General features: G+C 36.4%; 1 protein-coding gene across 12 annotated transcripts in view; it reads left to right on the forward strand.

The window, feature by feature from the left end:
* The window catches only part of R3hcc1l (R3H domain and coiled-coil containing 1 like), a 134,972-nt gene that overhangs the window by 53,541 nt on the left and 60,445 nt on the right, over nt 1-20,986 (forward strand). The gene's annotated exons all lie outside the window — the stretch shown is intronic.

Raw genomic sequence — 20,986 nt, forward strand, 5'->3', positions numbered from 1 at the left:
CAGGTTGGTCTCGAACTCCTGGACATAAGCAATCCTTCTGCCTCAGCCTCCTGAGTGCTGAGACTACAGGGGCATGCCACCTCACCTGGCTTCAGGGCTTTCAAAATATTATTGATGCTGGAACTCAGATTATGTTTGGTGAGTTAGGGATATTGCTTATGTACTGGGTAATGGTCAAGTGTACAGCTCCAGTTTCAGGTTCGGTTCAAAAGAATTTAGGGTATTTTGAGGAGTATAATAACAAAAGAGGATATTGGCATGACTTAAAGCTAGCAATGGCAAAATAGTGGAGTATATAATGTATTAAGTTGGAGTATTAAGCTGAAGAAGAGCAGTGTCTGATGTTGGAAGGACATAGGGATGGATGGGGTCTGTGTTGAGGAATGAAGATGAATGAGAAGAGGGAGATATATTGAGAATGAAAGCAGATCCAACTGTCACCTATGTACTCTTCTACGTTGAGTTTTAGAAAATGTTATTAAAAGATGTCACAAATTTAATTACATTAATAGCTCTTTGGTGAATTTTACTCTTAATTATTTATATTGTTGCCAATATAATTTATTAAATGCTATACCGGAGTGCTTGCCTATCTTAAATTTTTTCCAGCCTAAGGGGTTTTTTTTTGGCTGTTTTCCCAGCTGGCCTATTTGTTGATAATGGCTAGATATATAGAGGCCATATCTAATAAGCAGAAAGGTATGCTGTAGAATAGGGTGTGGTAACCATTGGCATGTGAAACAATTTACTGTGACATGTGAACCTTTAAAACTGCTGGAGGAGGTAGAGCATAGTTATTATTGAGCTCCCAGAACTACAACTCTAGATGAATCTCCAAAGGTTACCCTTACTCTCCTAAAGCCATGTTACAGAGTGCCCAGAAACTTAAATTAGTAATTGATAAATGAGACAACATTGGCATGTGTTCTTTAAGCTCTCTAAGATTTTTGGTACAAGATCACAGAAATTATTCTCTAGAAAAATGTTCTATAGCCTTTACTCCCTCCTGTATTGATCAGCAGATTTATTGGTGGGAGTGGGATATGAATATCATCATAATTATGTTGATAAATACTGGCATCTTCGTTAGCCATATCTGGTTTTTATTTGAGTTTTTAGAGATAAATAAGTAGAAATACCCTGTATTTTAAGGCCTTCCATTCAAAAAGTCCTTTTGTTACAGAAGGCCCCTAAACAGTGTATAACCTTGGAAAAAAGAGTAAAGGAATAGCATTTATTCCCACCTTTCTTCCTTCTCTATATGTGCTAACATGAATTCTCACACTGTCTCCCTAGTCTTCTGCAAAAATGCTGTCCATTTTTAAGTAGAAAACCCAAAATAGAAAGGAAAAACTTATAATCTAGCCACTTAAAGCAAATTACATAAAATACAAAGGAAGGAATCCCTTCATATCTCACCTTCTACAGGCCTTGTAAATAGTTGATATCCTATCATTTTTCAGTTAAATATCAAATATTGAGCACTTACAGTCCAGCAAAATATAAATTGAAAATAGATACATTATTACTCTATTAAAAGTATTGTACTCCTTGACAGCCTTTTCTCTAAAGTTGCTTTCATTTTATTTGGAGAAACAGTACATAATCATAGAGTAGATTAATGTAGCAATCTGAAGGGTAATTAATATAAAACAACATATAAAAGAGCCTTATGAGAGATATACTAAAACTAGTTGATGTCTGATGAGTGACATAGTCAGTCAGTGGGTCCAGAGGGAAATTAGACCCTCCAGGGCTAGACTCATTGATAGAGCTTCATGCTGGTCAGGCTATAGTTAAGAGATTACACTTCCCACTAATGTATTTTGTGTTCTTCAATTCTTTTATATTTTTTAAATTAATAGACTATTTTTTGAGCAGTTTTAGGTTTACGAATTTTATGAAGCTAAAGTGCATTTCTAGCCTTGATTTTTTGTTGAGGTCAGGGGAAACAGCCTAGATATATTGGATAATTTGCAGATAGGGATTACCATTGGAAACCTTACTCATTCTTACACTTAATGTATAAAATATTAGAGTGTAAAAGTCTGAATTTATACTACTGTTAAAAATGACTTATGCCCAAAGCAATATGAAAGAGTCTAGAGCTATAACTCATGCTGAATATTACATTGTATTATCACTGTCTATTTTAGGAATTGTCTTGGGATGTTTTTGAACTTAGGTCATGAAAAATTTGAAAAGACTTGAAGTACTTTTTTCTTTTTAAAATAAATTGTATATTTGTCTCTCTGCCAAAGATGGAAAGCAAAACATTTTAACTCTGGTGATTGATTTATTCATGACATTACCATGGACCAGTATGAGAAATTCTTGGCTGCTATTCTCAGTGTTCTGTGATAATACCTTAGAATCAAATTCAGATAATACAGAAATAATTTTTGTTTATATAGCTTAATTCTGTTCTCTAAGCAAATCTTTAATTTCTCAAGATTTATAATAAATCATACATAAAATTTTAAATTGATTTTCTTCAGTAGAAATTCAGTTAATAAGCAGTTAAGTAGCTACAAGTTATAGTAGAAGAGAAAAACAAAGGGCTTGAATAATCTAACCTACATAATTGACCATGTGGATTAATTCTATGCAAATGGATATAGTGGCTTTGTTTATTAGTTTGTTTTTGTTTTCTGTGATACTGGGGATCAAACCCAGGGGTTCACACACAATAGGCAAGAGCGTTACCACTGAGTTATATCCTCAGCCCTTTATTTTGTTTTGAAACAGGGTATATCCAAATTGCTCAAGGTAGCCTCAAATTTGTGATCCTGTCTCAGCCTCCCAACTAGCTATGGTTACAGCTGTGTGCTACCCTCTCTGGCTGACATAGTAACTTTTTTTTTGTTGTTAAATTCTTTTATTGGTACATTTTAGGTATACAACACAATTACATTTCTCATTGGGAATTGTACCTTTACATAATGCATCTTGGTTCTGATTTTTTCCCCATTCCTAGCCCTCTCTTCACCCCCTCCACCCTTCCCTATTTACAAAGACTTTATTTCCATTTTTTCCATTTCTCATCATTTTTCCTTTCCCTTCTTTCCTTTCCCCTGCCCTTCCCACTACCCCTACCACTTTGGACCTTTTCTTCCTATTTTGCATTATCAATTATTCATTCTAAACATTGGTACATTTTAGGTATACAATATAATGACATTCATCATTGGAAATTTGCATCTTTATGTAATCTCTCTTGGTTCTTATTTTTCACCCTTGCCCAGCCCTCCCTTCAATCCCTCCATTCCTCCCTGTTTACAAAGATTTTGTTCGTATTTTTCCATTTTCTCATATTAATCCCATTCCCTTCTATCCTTTCCTCTAGCCCTCCCACTTCCTTCCCCTTTGCCCCTTTTCTTCCTATTTCACATTACCTATTATATATTTTAGTCCTTATTTACACTTTCAGTTTCTCACACCAGAGAAACTATTTGGTATTTATACATGTGTGCCGTATTTATTTCACTTAAAAGTATCACCTCAATGTGCATCCACTTAGCTATAAATGTCTCTTAATTTCTCATTTTTTATGGCTGAGTAGTACTCCATTTTATAAAAAACCCGACATTTTCTTTATCCAGTGTCCAGTTGATGGGCATTTGGGCTGTTTCCAAGTTTTAGCTATCAAAAACTGTGCTGCTATGAACATAGGTGCACATGTATCACCGTGGTTATGATTCCTTTAATTCTTTTGGGGAAGATCCCCAGCAGTGGAATAGCGGGGTCAAATGGGACTTCCAGTCCTAGTTCTTTGAGGTATCTCCATACTGATTTCCACAGTGGTTGCACCAGTCTACACTCCCACCAGCAGTGGAGCAGGGTTCCTTTTTCCCCACAGCCCCACCAGCATTTGTTATTGGTTGATTTCATGATAGCAGCCATTTCTTTCTGGAGTGAAGTGGAATCTCAGTGTTGTTTTCATTTGCATCTCTCGAATGACCAGTGATGTTGAACATTTTTTCATGTATTTATTTGCTATTTCTACTTCTTTGACTGAGAAATGTCTGTTCATTTCAGATGCCCATTTTTGGATTGGGTCTTTAAATTTGGGAGGTCTGATCTTTTTAAGTTCTTTATAGATTCGAGATAGTAGACCTCTGTCTGAGGAAAAGCAGGTGAAGATTTTTTCCCACATTGTGGGTTGTCTCTTCACACTGCTGGTGGTTTCTCTTGCTGTGCAGAAGCTTTTTAATAAGAAGAGATCCCACTTGTTGATTATTTGTGCTAGTTCACGGGCAACTGAGGTTTTGTTCAAAAAATCTTTTCCTACACCGATGTCTTCAAGGGTTCTACCTAACCTCTGTTCCAACTGGTTCAGAGTTTCTCTTTTAATATTTAGATCTTTAATCCATTTTGATTTTAGTTTAGTGCATGGTGAGAGATATAGGTCTAGTTTTAACCTTTGGCAAGTTGAAACCCAATTTTTCCAGCACCATTTATTGAAGAGGCTATCTTTCCTCCAGTGAGGGTGTTTGGCTCCTTTATCGAAGATGAGGTGGCTGAGTGTGTCTGGCATTGTTTCTGCATCTTCTAATCTGTTCCACTGGTCCTCAGGTCTTTTTCTTTGCCAGTACCATGCTGTTTTTATCACAGTAGCTTTGTAGTAGAGTTGCAGGTTGGGGATTGTGATACCCCCTGCCATGTCTCTGTTACCTAGAATTGCTTTTGCTATTCTGGGTCTCTTCTTGTTCCAAATGAATTTTTGGATTGTTTTCTCAAGGTCCATGAAGTATGCTGCTGGGATCTCAATTGGAATTGCATTCAATCTATATAGCAGTTTTGGAAGTATGGCCATATTCACTATATTAATCCTTCCTACCCAGGAGCAGGGGATGTCTGTCCATTTTCTGATATCATCTTCAATCTCTCTTTGCAGAGTGCCATAGTTTTCAGAGAAGAGGTCTTTGATTTCTTTTGTTAGGATGATTCCTAGGTATTTCAGTTTTTTGGATGTTATTGTGAAAGGAATTATTTGCCGTATTTCTCTCTCAGTGAGTCTGTCATTCGTGTAGAGGAAAGCTATTGATTTTTGTGTGTTAACCTTGTAACCAGCTACTTGACTGAATTTGGTGATTAAGTCTAGAAGACTTTTGGTGGAGTTCTTGGGGTCTTCTATATAGAGTATCATGTCATCTGCAAAGAATGACAATTTGACTTCTTCATTACCTATCTTTATTCCTTTTATTTCTTTCTCTTGTCTAATTGCCTTGGCTAATGTTTCCAGAACTATATTGAACAAGAGTGGTGATAGTGGACATCCTTGTCTTGTTCCTGATTTTAGTGTGAAGGATTTCAGTTTTTGACCATTTAGTATGATATTGGCTGTTGGTTTTTCATAGATGGCTTCTATCAGTTTGAGGTAGAGACCATCTATTCCAATGTTTTGTAGGGTTTTTATCATAAATGCATGTTGGATTTTGTCAAATGCTTTTTCTGTGTCTGTGGAGATAATCCTATGGTTTTTGTCCCTGGCTCTACTGATATAGTGTATTGCATATATTGAACCATCCCTGCATCCCTGGGATGAATCCCACTTGATCAGGGTGTATGATCTTCTTGATGATCTTCTGCATTCTGTTTGCCAGTATCTTATTAAGGATTTTTGCATCTATGTTCATTAGTGAGATTGGCCTATAGTTCTCTTTTTCGGTTGGGTCTTTCTCTGCTTTGGGGATCAAGGTGATGCTTGCTTCCAGGAATGAATTTGGGAGTATTGCTTCCATTTCAATTTCATTGAAGAGTTTAAAGAGTAGTGGCAGTAGTTCCTCTCTAAATGTGTTGTAGAATTCAGCAGTGAAGCCATCAGGACCTGTGCTTTTCTTAGTTGATAAGTTTTTAATTACATTTTCAATTTCATTGGTTGATATTGGGTTGTTCAGAATTTTTAGGTCTTCTTCTTTCAACTTTGGTAATTCATATGTATCTAGGAATCTGTCCATTTCTTCTGTGTTTTCCATCTTATTGGCATATAGGTTCTGGAAGTAGGTATTGATGATCCTCTGGATTTCTGCTGGATCTGTTGTAATTTCACCCTTTTCATTCCTAATTGCATGGATTTGGGCCTTTTCTTTCCTTTTTCTGACAAGGTTGGCTAAGAGTTTGCCAATTTTGTTGATTGTTTCGAAGTACCAACTCTTGGCTTCATTGATTTTTTTGTATCATTCTCTTAGTCTCCATTGCATTAATTTCTCCTCTGATCTTTATAATTTCCTCCCTTGTATGAGCTTTGGGGTTGTCCTGCTCTTCTTTTTGTAGAAGCTTGAGGTTCAGCATCAGGTTGTTTAATTGGGCTCATTCTGTTTTCCTAATATGCGTATTCACTGCTATGAATTTCCCTCGTAAGACTGCTTTCATTGTGTCCCATAGATTCTGATATGTTGTCTTGTCATTGTCATTTAATTGAAGGAACTGTCTGATTTCTTCTTTAATTTCCTCTGTGACCCATTGGTTATTCAGAAGTTGTTGTTCAATTTCCACGTGTTTATGAAATTTTTCCAGTTTCTTTTGCTATGGATCTCCAGTTTCATCACACTGTGGTCTGATAATACAAAGGGGATAACTTCGATTCCTTTGCACTTACTTAAACATGTTCTATGTGTGAATATGTGGTCTATTTTTGAGAATGACCCATGTGCAGCTGAGAAGAGTGTGTATTCTGATTTTGTGGGGTGGAAGACTCTGTAAACATCTGTTAAGTTCATTTGTTCAAGAGTTCGATTGAGTTCTAGTATTTCATTACTTATTTTTAGTCTAGTTGATCTATCTGTTTGTGACAGTGGGTTGTTGAGGTCCCCCACTACAGTTCTATTAGTGCACATGAGACTTTTCATGTCCGTTAGTATTTGTTTTATATAGTTGGGTGCACTAGTGTTTGGTGCATAGATATTTATGATTGTCATCTCTTCCTCTTGGATTCTTCCCTTTATAAAGATGTAGTGTCCTTCTTCGTCTCTCTTAATCAGTGTTGGTTTGAAATCTACTTGTTCTTCAAAGAGGATAGCTACTCCTGCTTTTTTTTGGGTTCCTGTTGCATGCAGTATTGTTTTCCACCCTTTAACTTTCAGTCTATGAGTTTCCTTTTGAATGAAGTGTGTTTCTTGTATGCAGCATATTGTTGGATTTTGCTTCTTGACCCATTCTACCAGTCTATTTCTTTTGATTGGTGAAGTGAAACCATTAATGTTGATGGTTATAACTGAAACATATTGACTTGTCATTGTCATGACTTTTTCTTTTTTTTTTTGGGGGGGGGGGTACCGGGGATCAAACTTGGGTCCTTGCACTTGCGCAGTAGGCGGCGAAACCACTGAGCTAAATCCCCAGCCCCAATGACTTTTTCTTTTTGTTGGGTTCTCCCCCTTTACATTTAATATCTTGTCATGCCAGATGGGTTCATTCTGCTTTGCTTCCTGGGGTTTTGACCCTCAATGTCTGTTCCTAAGATATTGTGTAAAATTTTTCGGAGTGCTGGTTTGGTATTCATGAAGTTCCTAAGGTGCTCTTTGTCATGAAAGTATCTTATTTCTCCATCCATTTTGAAAGATAGTTTTGCCGGGTACGTCAATCTGGGTTGGAGGCTGTTTTCTTTTAGGGCTTGGAATATGTCACTCCAAGCTCTTCTTGCCTTGATGGTTTGTGTTGAGAAGTCTGCTGTGATTCTGATGGTCTTTCCTTTGTGTGTGATTTGTTTCTTTTCTCTAACTGCTTGTAGAACTTTGTTCTTCTGTTGTGTTTCTGGAATCTTAACAATTATATGCCTATGTGTAGATTTTTTTTTCATCAAGGCTATTTGCGGTCTTGTATGCCTCACTTATCTGTATGTCAAGCTCTTTTCCCCTGCTTGGGGAGTTTTCTGGCATTACTTCTGTGAACAGTTTTTTTATGTCATCTGCACTTTCTCTTGTTTATTCATTGACTCCAATCAGTCTTATGTCATTCTTCTTTGCAACGTCTAGCAGCTGGTGGATTGATTTCTCATGTTCCCTTATAATTTTGAAGCAATTTTTATTTTCCTGGTCATTAATTACAATCTTATCTTTTATATCTGAAATTCTGTCCTCACATTGGTTCATTCTGGTGTGTAGACTTTCAATGGAGTTTTTAATCTCCTGGAAATCTATTTGCATCTGTTTTATGGATTCCATTTGTTTCCTATGTTGGGATTCCATCATATTCCTGAGCTCCTCTCTAGATTTATTAATCATGTCTTGCACCAGGGGCACAATTTCTCCTGTTATCTGAGAAATTATTTCTGATTTCATTTTTTCCAGATCCCCTTTTGTTGGCAGTTCAGTGGGTCCAGGTGGTTGAGTATCAGAGTGTTCCATCTCATTTCTCTTTGTGATTGCTGTAGGTGATCTGGAAGTCTGGTTTTGAGACTTATTTATGTGTTTTCTCATTTCAACTGGGTGGGCGGGGGGCTGCTGTTGGCACCTGTGCGAATCACCTCCTCTGAGCTGGGAGAGGTGGGACAGGGGCTGTGAGTGGCGGTAGGGATGGTGACCTGGAAGCCCCTTCCTCTGGCCTGGGAGCTGCGGGACAGAAGGCAGCCCAAAAGCTCATTCCTCTGGGCTGGGAGAGTGGGAGGGATGGTGGCCGGGAAGCCCCTTCCTCTGGGCCAGGAGCAGCGGGACGGATGGCAGTCCGGAAGCCCCTTCCTCTGGGCCAGGTGTGGCAGGATGGATGGCAGCCCAGAAGCCCCTTCCTCTGGGCTGAGAGCGGCAGGATGGATCCCAAAGCCCTTTTCTCTGGGCTGGGAGCAGCGGGAGGGATGGTGGCCGGGATGCCCCTTCCTCTGGACCAGGAGCAGTGGGACGGCCAACATAGTAACTTTTAAAGCAAGTGGAGTGATTTGTAACTACCAACTTGTATTGAAGTCTTATTGACCTAGTAACCCCTTAATACCTCTCATATTTAAAATTGCTACAACTGTAACAATAAAGTTTTTTATTATGTATATCTGAGTTTAAGTAAAAGCACTCACAAAAATATTCCTATTTTCAAAGACCTCAGCCAGGATTATATTATAGCTCTTCAATTTTAAAGACTAGGAACTAGAACTTTATCCTGTCCTTTGAGGTAGAACTGCATGCCTTTTAAAAAAGTGGAATGTTAGTATTGAAATTTGTTTTTGGACCATATTATCCAGGTATCTCACTTGTGGATATATATCAAAGGGAAAGATATCAACATATATAAAAAAGATACCTGTACAGCTGTGCTTATTGCTGCACTATTTACAATATTTAAGATATTGAGTCAAACTTGTTGCCTATCAACAGAGGAATGAGGAAAGAAATGTGGGATCTACACATACAGGTGTATTCAGCCATAAAAAGAATGATATCCTATCATTTGCAGCAAAATGGCTAGAACTGTGGGACATTGTTAAGTAAAATAAGTCAGATGTAGAAAGACAAGTACCATGTGTTATCATTTGTGAATGGTAAAAAAATGTCAATCTAAATGTACAACAGTGATTACTAGAGGTTGGAAAATCAAACAGAGTGGATAACAGATCGCCAAACCACAGAAGTAGTAAGTCATAGTGTTCTACAGCACAGTGGTTAATTATAACTTGAAATAACCTATTTCATATTTTTGAATAACTGGAAGAAAGAAGCTCAAAGACTCCAGACACAAAGCAGTAAGGAGATAAAAATTATACTTACCTTAATTATCTCAGTATGGTACTGAAAGATCTGAAAAATCATGTACTGAAAGATGAGATGGTACCTCATAAATATGTGCAATTAATACGTGTCAAGTCTCCTGAATGCCACAAAACTATGAACTCCTTGACCATTGTTTAATGAATCTGCTGTAGCTGAAGCCTAATCTAGCCTACTATAATCTGGTCTGATCATCTTTTGTATTATAGATAAGTAAGGCTCAAAACAGTACTTACCTAGCGAAGGTTGGTTAGTGCCAAAGGTGGCACTAGAATGAATCCATTTTTCCTGATAATCTAGCCCTGGATTCTTTCCATGACCTTAAGCCTTTGCCTCTGACAGTTCTCCAACAATCAACAGGCATGTGTTCTTGGTGTGATATAAGGGATAAAAGAGAAGAATAAAATGTTTATAGTCTCACTCAGAAAATGACTGGGGTGGAATGAGTTTTCTGTTTCATTGAATTGAAAGTGTTATTGTTTGTGAGATACAGCATTATTTTATGCATCACTAAGAAAAAAAATTTGACATAGCACTTTTTACTTAGAATTTTAATTTTATGCATACCAAAAACCCTTACACTTAAATAGGTTTTTTAATCATATATCATTCTTTTACATCAAAAGGAAAAAGTAGGTAAAATAAATTGGTTAATAACCATTTCGTTAAAAGTTTCATGTTCATAATTCAGTTCTTTCTAATCATTTTTTGATTCAGTCACCGATTTTGATTTTCTATCCATCATATGTCATCAATAACTTTGATTTTCTTTTCTTTCTTTTTTTTGGGGGGGAGCAGTACTAGGGGTTGAACACAGGGCCTTCACACTGAGTTACATTCCTAGCCCTTATGTTTTATTTTGAGACAGGGTCTCATTAAGTTATGAAGTTGCCCAGACTGGACTCATTTGCTGAGGCTCCAGGTGCCTCAGCCTCTCAGAGTGCTGGGACTTATAGGCATGTGCCACCATGTCCCGCTAATTTCTTAAAATAATTTCTGAAAGAACCAAAATTCATTGATGCTGGATTCTTAAGGCATCTTTACAATTATGTACAGTTTTTATTTGTATTTTTCTTCCCACACTGCTGACTACCTTCTCTGTCAGTTTTGATACTGGCGCTTTTGATGCTTATGGATATGTAGACTAGCAGTGACAATATGGGTGATTATAAGACACCTCCTGATGTCAGGGATGTTAAAATGTGAAAAAACATGCATTTTAGGACTGATGAGATGTGGTATATATCCAACCATGTGATACAGTAGTATGAGGAAAGGAGAGACCATCAATTTGGAGTTGAATAGGGAAAATTTCAAGAGGAATATTGAAGCTGTGTGTTGGATGAGGAAAGATCATGAACTGACTACGAGAATATCCTGTAAAAATTACAAAATGTTTTCAGGTCCTAAATTTGTCACTGTCAGAAGTCTAGATGATTTATTGATTTGGATTTTCTTTGTGATTTATTAACCAGGACAACTAAGTTTATTGAGAAAGGGAAAGATAAAAGTATCATTTTGCCCCCAAATTTCAGAGTGCCACCTGGAATTTCTTAAAAAATATATGTTGCATAAACCGAGTCCTTATTGACAGCTCTTGATAGACTAAATCTTTTTTTTTTTTTTTTTCGTACCGGGGTTCATACTCGGGTCCTTCCACTTGTGCAGCAGGCGGTGAAACCACTGAGCTAAATCCCCAGCCCTGACAGAATAAATCTTGTTGAGCATGCATTTGAATAGTTAATTATCTTGAGGCATGTGTGTTTAATTCATTCCATAAATGCATATTGACTCCCTAGTTTGTATAAGATAATATATGAAGTAGAGGGATATAGAACTAAATATGCTATGTCTCATAGTTGAAACAGAGGATCAGAATTTTTGTGAGGAAACTGAAACTTGGCCTTCCTTTCCAGCCTCACTGCATGCATTAATTTGCTCGGGCTACTATAACAAAATATGGTTGGCTTAAGCAACAAAAGTTTATTTTATCTCATAGTTTTGGAGACTAGAAGTATAAGATCAAGGTAATGGCAGTATTGTTGGCTTCTGAGGCCTTTCTCCCTGTGTCTCATGTGGCCTTCCCTCTGTGCTTGTCTATGTCCTGATTTCCTCCTCTTCTCAGGACACCAGTCATTGGGTTAGGACCCACCCTCATGAACTTATTTTAACTTTATTACCTTCTTAAAGACCTTCTTAAGATAGTTATATTGTGAGGTTCTGGGAGTTACGGCTTCAACCTACAAATTTTAGAGGGACATTAAGTCAGCCTTTAACATTCCCCCAAGTCTTCACATTATCTTTACAGTAATAACACCAAATTATTTAACAAATACCGTATTCCTTCAGGGCTGCATACTTTTGTACACTATGTTTCTTCTCCCTGTTATACTATATGTATGCTATCTTCTCAATGTAGTATTTCTTTATTTGGGCAGTGAAGAAGCAGCAGCGAAGTTTGTTATTTTCTTGCTTATCTGTGGTAACTTCTTCATTCTTTCTGCTTTATTACATGTAAAAATTCTTTAATTTTTTTTCTCTAATGTATGTTAACCATACTTTAAATGTGTTTTGGATGGATGGTTAGGTGTTCCAGGTAGGATTGGGGAAGACAAAGATAGCTGAAATATAAGCTGTTGTGCGATGAGTACTATAAAAATACAAATGAAGAAAGAACTGTAGAGTAGAGAGGACAAATCAGATTGTATATGCTTTGGGATATTTAGGGAAAGATTTCATAAAAGATGGTATTTGAGTGCATTCTTGGAAAATATTTTGATTGTTTTCTCTAGTTCTGTGAAATATATTGTTGGAATTTCAATTAGCATTGCACTAAATCTATACAGCAGTTTTGGAAGTATGGCCATTTTCACTATATTGGTTCTTCCTACCCAGGAACAAGGAAAGTCTTTCCATCATCTTATATCCTCTTCGATCTCTTTTTTCAGAATGCTGTAGTTTTCAGTGTAGAGGTCTTTTGCTTCCTTTGTTAGATTGATTCCTAGATATTTCATTATTTTGGATGCTATTGTAAAAGGAATTGTTTCCCTAATTTCTCGCTCAGTGAGTCTGCTATTTGTGTACAAGAAGGCTATTGTTTTTTGAGTGTTGACCTTGAATCCAGCTACTCTACTGAATCTGTCAGTTAAGTCTAGAAGTCTTTTGGCAGAGTTTTCTTTTGCTTCTATGTAAAGTATCATATCATCAGCAAATAATGACAGTTTAACTTCCTTTCCTATCTTTATTCCTTTTATTTCTTTCTCTTTTCTAATTGCTGTGGCTGATGTTTCCAGAACTGTATTGAACAGGAGTGGAGATAGTGGACATCCTTGTCTTGTTCCTGATTTTAGCGTGAAAGTTTTCAGTTTTTGACCATTTAGTATGATGTTGGCTGTTAGTTTTTTGTAGATAGCCTTAATCAGGTTGAGATAAAGACCTTCTATTCCAATTTTCTGTAGGGTTTTTATCATGAATGGGTGTTGAATTTTGTCAAATGCCTTTTCTGCATCTATTGAGATGATCATATGGTTTCTGTCCTTGACTCTGTTAATATAGTGTATTACATTTATTGATTTACAAATGTTGAACCATCCCTGCATCCCTGGGATAAATCCAACTTGGTCAGAGTTGTATGATCTTCTTGATGAACCCCTGTATTCTGTATGCCAGTATCTTGTTGAGGATTTTTGCATCTGTGTTTATTTACGGAGATTGGTCTGTAGTTCTCTTTTTGGGTTGGGTCTTTCCCTGGTTTTGGAATCAAAGTAACACTTGCTTCCAGGAAAGAATTTGGAAGCCTTGCTTCCCTTTCAATTTCCTTGATGAGTTTCAAGAGTAATGGAAATAGTTCTTCTTTAAATGTCTTGTAGAATTCAGCAATGAAGCCATCAGGACCTGGGCTTTTCTTTGTTGGTAAATTTTTTATTACATTTTCAGTTTCACTCATTGTAATTGGGGTGTTTAGAATTTCTATATCTTCATCTAACTTTGGCAGTTCATATTCAGTCTGTCCATTTCTTCTGTGTTTTCCATTTTATTCAAGTACAGGTTTGCGAAGCAGGTATTGATAATCCTCTGGATTTCTGCTAGCTCTGTTGTGACTTCACCTTTTTTGTTCATAATTGCATGGATTTGAGCCTTTTCTTTCCTTTTTCTGATAAGGTTGGCTAACAGTTTATTGATTTTATTTATTCTTTTGAAAAACCAGCTCTTTGATTCATTGATTTTTTTTTTGTATTCTTTTAGTCTCCATTACATTGATTTCTACTCTGATCTTTATAATTTCCTTTCTTTTATGAGCTTTGGGTTTGTTATGCTCTTCTTTTTCTAGGAGCTTGAGGTTCTGCATTAAGTTCTTAATTTGAGTTCTCTCTGTTTTCCTAATATGGGCATTCATTGCTATGACTTTCCCTCCTAGAACTGCTTTCATTGTGTCCCATAGATTCCTGTATGTTGTACTGGCATTATCATTTACTTGTAGAAACTTTCTAATTTCTTCTTTAATTTCCTGTGTGACCCATTGGTTGTTCAGGGCAGTGTTATTCAATTTCCATGTGTTTGTAGGGGTTTTGTGGTTTCTTATGTTATTGATCTCTAATTTTATTTCACTATGGTCTGATAATATACAGGGGGTAACTTCAATTCTTTCACATTTACTTAGACATGTCCTATGAGCTAGCATGTGGTCTATTCTGGAGAATGACCCGTGTGCAGCCAAAAAGAACGTGTATTCTGATTTTGTGGAGTGGAACACTCTGTAAACGTCTATTAAGACCATTTGTTCAATAGCTTGGTTCAGTTCTAGAATTTCGTTGTTAATTTTTTGTCTAGATGATCTGTCTCTTTGTGATAGTGGGGTATTGAGGTCCCCCACTACAATTGTATTAGTGCTTATGTGGTTTCTCATGTCCATTAATATTTGTTTTGTATAGTTGGGGCCATTCATATTTGGTGCATATATATTTATGATTGTTGTGTCTTCCTCTTGGATCGTTCCCTTCAGAAGGACGTAGTGACCATCTTTGTCTCTCTTAGTTTTGGTTTGAAATCTACTTTGTCTGCAAATAAGATTGCTACGCCTGCTTTTTTCCGGGTTCCTGTCACGTGGAGAACTGTTTTCCATCCTTTTACTCTCAGTCTATGAATTTCTTTTTGAGTTAGGTGTATTTCTTGTATACATCATATTGCTGGATTTTGCTTCTTAATCCATTCTCCCGGTCTATTTCTTTTGATTGGTGAATTGAGGCCATCAACATTGATGGTTATAATTGATAGATACTGACTCATCCTTATCATGATGTTTTATTGTTGTTGGCTCTTTTATTTTTTATTTTTCCCCTTTCCCTTTAGTTTCTTGCCTTGCTTGATGGGTTCCCTCTGTTGGCCCTCATGGAGTTGTGACCTTCGTTGTTTTTTTCTAGGATATTGCTTAGAATTTTTTGGAGTGCTGGTTTGGTGTTCATGAAATTTCTCAGGTGTTCTTTGTTGTGGAAGTATCTAATTTCCCCATCAGTTTTGAAAGATAATTTTGTAGGATACAACAGTCTAGGTTGGAGGTTATTTTCTTTTAGGCTTTGAAATACTTCCCTTCAGGCTTTCCTTGACTTGAGAGTTTGTGTTGAGAAGTCTACTGTGATTCTGATGGGCTTTCCTTTGTAGGTGATTTGTTTCTTTTCTCTTAACTGCTTGTAGGATTTTTTCTTCTGTTGGGTTTCTGGGATCTTGACTATTATATGTCTAGGTGTAGATTTTTTTTTTTTATCACGGCTGGTTGGAGTTCTATATGCCTCATTTATCTGTAGGTCCAATTCTCTACTTCTGCCTGGGAAGTTTTCTACTATTACTTCTGTGAACAGTTTTCTTACGTCAGTTGTACTTTCTCCTGCTTTTTCGTGGAGTCCTATCAGTCTTATGTTATTCTTCTTTGCATCATCTAGCAGCTGCTGGATTGATTTCTTGTGGTCCCTTACTATTTTGAAGAAATCTCTGTTTTCATGGTCATTAACCTCAGTCCTGTCTTCTGTATCTGATATTTTATCTTTACATTCCCTCAATCTGCTGTGCATACTTTCAATGGAGTTTTTAATCTCCTGGATATGTGTTTGGATCTGTTTCATGGATTCCATTTCTTATGTTGGTCAATCATGGTTTCCATTTCTTTCTTATGCTAGGCATTCATGGCTTTCAGCATGTGTCTGAGTTCATCTATTTTTTTTTATCTGTTTCTGTTCTAGAGGCTCTAATCATGTCTTTCACTCTGCTCACCATCTCTGTAGTTATCTGGAAAATTATTTCTGTTTTGAATTTTTCTGGGGCCTCATTCATCTGTTTTGTTACTTCCTGTGCTATGAGCTCAGGGTGTCCAGGTGGTTGATTATCAGACTTTTCCAACTCGTTTCCCCCAGAATTTACCCTTGGTGGGGTGGAAGTCTGCATTTGTGCCTTGCTTAAATGTATTCTCGTTTTTGTTTTTGGTCCTGTCCTTGATTTAATTCTTGTGTTGGTACTTCAAAATTGCTTATTGTAAGTATCTTTGTTGCTTGTAACTAGGACCCTTATGGAATGATTGCTTCTCAGAGGTGTCTTCTAGATATAGCTGGTCTTTAGGTTTTGAGTCTCTAATGAGTCTGAGGCTATCTCATTTTCATTATACCAGGAAGGACAGCTGATTAATCAATCACATCTTAGCCCAAGTGATAACAATCAGCAACACCAAACCATCAAGTGCATCTTAGAAAATGACAATTTGTGGTAGTTATTAATCTATCACCTTTAACTGTGTGAATTAAATCTAAATCGAGGACCAACCCAAGATATGTTTATAGTGAATAAACTCTTCAATATAGCAACTTTACCCTTCAGGATGGGGAGTTAGAAGGAGTTGGGGAGGGAGGAATAGATAGGTAGAAGGATAGGGGAAGGTTAGCAGTGAGTCCAGAGGACACAGGCAAGAGAAGAAAAGAAAAATGAAGAAACCTGAATTAGGGCCAGAACAGGAACAAAAAGAGGATGAAGAACAGTGTGGGACAGCTAGAGAGTGAGTGTGAGAGAGAGAGAGAAAGGAAAAAGAAAGGAAAAAGAAGAGAAAAAAATTTGAAGAGTAGGAAAAAAAAGTTAAAAATAAGAGCAAAAAAATAATTTTGAAAATAAATAAAAAATAAAAATGAAACTCCTTCAGGGTGTGTCTCTGCTGTCACAATAGACAACATGGGCAGCAGTGTGCAGACATAAGTCAGTGAGTCTCAGCAAGCCAGCCACAGACCTGTGGGATTCAGGCAGATTTCTGGCTGCAGGTACCAAGTCGAGCTCCCTGTCCTCCTGCAGGGTTGAACTCTGCAGGGTTCTACTGCAGGTTCCTGGGGAATATTTTGAGATGTTCCACAATGCCATATGCAAAAGCACTTGGAAAATAATGTGATCAAACCAATAGGCAGAATGAAGCAAGAAGTGTATGGACATGCTAAGCATTTGTTTTTGTTTGGAATGTGGCGTATTTTATAGGATGACTGTAACATAAAGCAAAAAATAAAGTATATTAGATTTTTACAGCTGTTGTAATAAGTTATTAGAAACCCAGTGGCTTAAAACAACACAGATTTATTATCTTAAAATTCTGGAGGGCGGGAGTTCAAAATTGGTCTAAGGAGACTAAAGTCAGGATGTTTGTAGGGCGGTATTTTCTGGAGGCTCTCAGGGAAAATCTGTTTTCTATCCTGTTTCAGCTTCTAGAGGCTTCCCCAAATTCCTTGGTTTGTGCTCCCTTTCTGTCTGCAAATCCAGCAGTGGCCAGTGACATCTTTATCATATCACACGACTCTAATACACTGATTCTTCTGTGAGCTCTTTCACTTTCAAAGATGTCTGTAGTTATACTGGGCCCACCTGTATAATCTTTCTAAGGTCAGCTGATTAATATGCATAATCTTAACATCTGCTACCTTAATTCATCATTGTTACATAATGTAATATATTCACAAATTATAGGAATAATAATGTAGACATCTTTGGGAGGCTATTGTGGGTAGATGGGGCCAGGTTATAGAAGCTTTAAATACAGCATTGAAGATTTTTGATTAAAGCAGTGATCAAAGCAGTGTTTTTAGAAGTTTAATCTGTAATCTGTTCTACCATCTATATGCTGTCTAGAATACGATTAGAAATCAGCAATCCTCAGTTGTCTTTTCAGCTTTGCATTGACACTTTTCTTCTATAACTGCTTCTATCCATAAATCCTTAATCAGAGAATTAGTTACTCTGAACATTGTTACAGTCACTTTTCTCATCCTGTTTACTGTAAGGCCATTTCACTATGTTATAAAAGGAGTACTAGATTAACATTTAGGGGACTGGTGCTATAAATCAAACTTTGTCAATAATTTGATTTGTAATCTTATGGCTATTCTTTAGTCTCTCTGTGTTGCAGTTCTCCACCTGTGTATAGTACTTGGGATAATAACAGCCCACTCAACATGCCAATCTGACAGAGATACAAAGATGAACTTATTCCAAAATAATATAGCATATTTTTATTTTTATATAGGAAAAATTCATAACTTTGCTTTTCCTTTTGTATCTTAAAGAACAAATGATGAAACAAAAAAACAAGTTCAGTGACTCCTGCATGCTTCTTTTACTTTCTCCTCCTCTCCATTCTTTTTACTTCTCTGTAAATAGACATTAGGTTGTTATATCATAGCAAGTCCGGTAATATTTTGTAGACCTGTTTTCAGGACCAGACTACTAGATTGTATGACTCTTTAAGCCCTCACTTGGGGAAGTTAATTTATTTGAATAGTTTTGTGAAAGCTAGTTAAACATATGAAGGGATACTCATATTTCATTTATGCCTTATAAATAGCAAAACAGACTACATACTGCTAAAAATCCTAAAATGTTTGTGATTCATAACCCAAAATTATTTACTCCGAGTCATCTGCAAACTTTTCCTTGGTTTATAATAAATACATGAGAATGAATCATCATAAATGTTTCACCTCTGTTATTGTTTTATCAAACATTTCTTAGCTGGTCTTACAATATGAAAGTTTCACATTTACAGTGATTGACTATAGTAAGTATTGCCCCAATACATGAGACTATTAGGATAAATATTTTATTTTTTTACAGTAAAAATATGATGTGAGCCTTATGTATAATTTTGAATATTCATATGAGGAAAAAATAAAAATAAGGAGGCAAAATTAATATATTTTAATATAATATGTCCAAAACATTATTTCAACATGTGATCACTATAAGAAATTTTTGAGATATTTTTGACATTTTATGTATTCAAACTTTGAAATTGTATGTATATTTTATGCTTAAAACATATTTCAATTTGGACTAGCCACATTTCAAGTACTTCATAGCCACATATGATAAGCAACTACTACATTGGACAGTTTTAGTTTCCTTGGTTGTTTCAGAAACTCAACACTCTCATGAACTCAAGAAAAATTAGGATTTTGTAGGTCAGCTGGTCTTTTATCATGGACAGTTCAGGCACCTCAGAATTTAGAGCCTTTCCTTGAAGCTCTGAACTACTATGTCTACTCCCTCTGTCAATGGTTCTACCTGCCTGCTCCCCTTCACAATCTTCCTCTGGTCCTCACTTCCACCTTTATGCCATTTTATCTTTTTTTTTACAATTCCACCTGTTCTTCTCTTTTTCAAGCTCCCTTGCTTGTTTTGCTGAGATTCTAAGGAGAGAGTGCCATTAACAGAATGGCCTTCTACCTTCACAAACACACACATAGAAAAGCATTACCAGTGGAAATATAGGCTGCTGCCATTAGTGTACACAATATGGAGAATAAAAAGTTCTTTCTTAGGAAAAGTTGGGAATACCTGATGATAATCAAGTCTGTGTTATAGGGTTATGTAACTTACAAGCTGTATAGCTGTTCCATGCAATGTGGAATAAGAATTCCATTTTTTTGCTATGATAAGTTTGTTTTTTAATAAGTCTCAGAAATAAGATGAAAACTTACAACTTCAATTTTGGTATAGGTTTGAGCAAGGAATTGTAATCAAGTTTCTTGCCAGACTATCCTGTCTTTCCTTCCTCTTAATAATCGGTTCTTGGGATTTATACTTCCAAGGTACTTTTTTTAGTCTGCATTGTACTTCTCACATTGCAATATTTAGCCCCAATTTTTAAATGCACAAATATGCAGTCTTTGCAGAGTAACTCGAAAAGGTCAGTGCCAACAATCAAAAAATGAAATGAAAATTCCATTTACAATAGCATCAAAAAGAATAAAATACTTAGGAATAAATTTAATAAAAGAAGTATAAAACTTTATTGAAAGTAATCAAAGAATACCTAAATAATGACCATACTTCCAAAACTGCTGTATAGATTTAATGCAATGCTGATTGAAATCCCAACAATACATTTCACAGAACGAGAAAAAACAATCCAAAAATTCATTTGGAACCAGAAGAGACCTAGAATGAATAACAAAAGCAGTTCTAGGCAACAGAGACATGGCAGAGGGTATCACAATCCCCATCTTGAAACTATACTACAAAGCTACTGTGATAAAAACAGCATGGTACTGTTAAAGAAACAGACCTGAGGATCAGTGGAATAGATTAGAAGATGCAGAAACAACTCCAGACATACTCAGCTACCTCATTTTGACAAAGGAGCTAACCACCCTCATTGGAGGAAAGATAGCCTATTTAATAAATGGTGTTGGAAAAATGGGACTTCAGCCTGGCATAGATTAAAACTAGACCAATGTCTATCACTATGCACTAAACTAAGATTGCAGCAGATTAAAGACCTAAATATTAAAACAGAAGCACTAAACTTGCTAGAAGATAAGTTAGGTAAAACTCTTGAAGACATTGGCATAGGAAAAGACTTTATGAACAGAACCTCAGTAGCATGGGAACTAGTACAAAATCAACAACTGGGATCTCATCTTATTAAAAAGCTGCACTGCAAGAAAAACCACCATCAGAGCTAAGAGACAACCTACAATGTGGGAAAAAAATTTTAGCAGCTGTACCTTAGACAAAGGACTACTATCTAAAATATATTTCTTTAAAAAATATATTTCTTGAAAAAAATCAGACCCCCCACATTCAAAAACCCAATTCAAAAATAGGCATCTGAAATGAACAGACATTTCTCAGATAAAGAAGTAAAAGCAGCAAATAAATACATGAAAAAATGTTCAACATCACTGATCATTCGAGAGATGCAGATGAAAACACTGAGATTCCACCTCACTGCAGAAAGAATGGCTGCTATCAAGAAATCAACAAATAACAAATGCTGG

The sequence above is a fragment of the Heterocephalus glaber genome, unplaced genomic scaffold (assembly GCF_053883595.1).
Source record: "Heterocephalus glaber isolate CG9 unplaced genomic scaffold, H.glaber_assembly_v1.0 deba00001497, whole genome shotgun sequence".
Lineage (NCBI taxonomy): Eukaryota > Metazoa > Chordata > Mammalia > Rodentia > Bathyergidae > Heterocephalus > Heterocephalus glaber.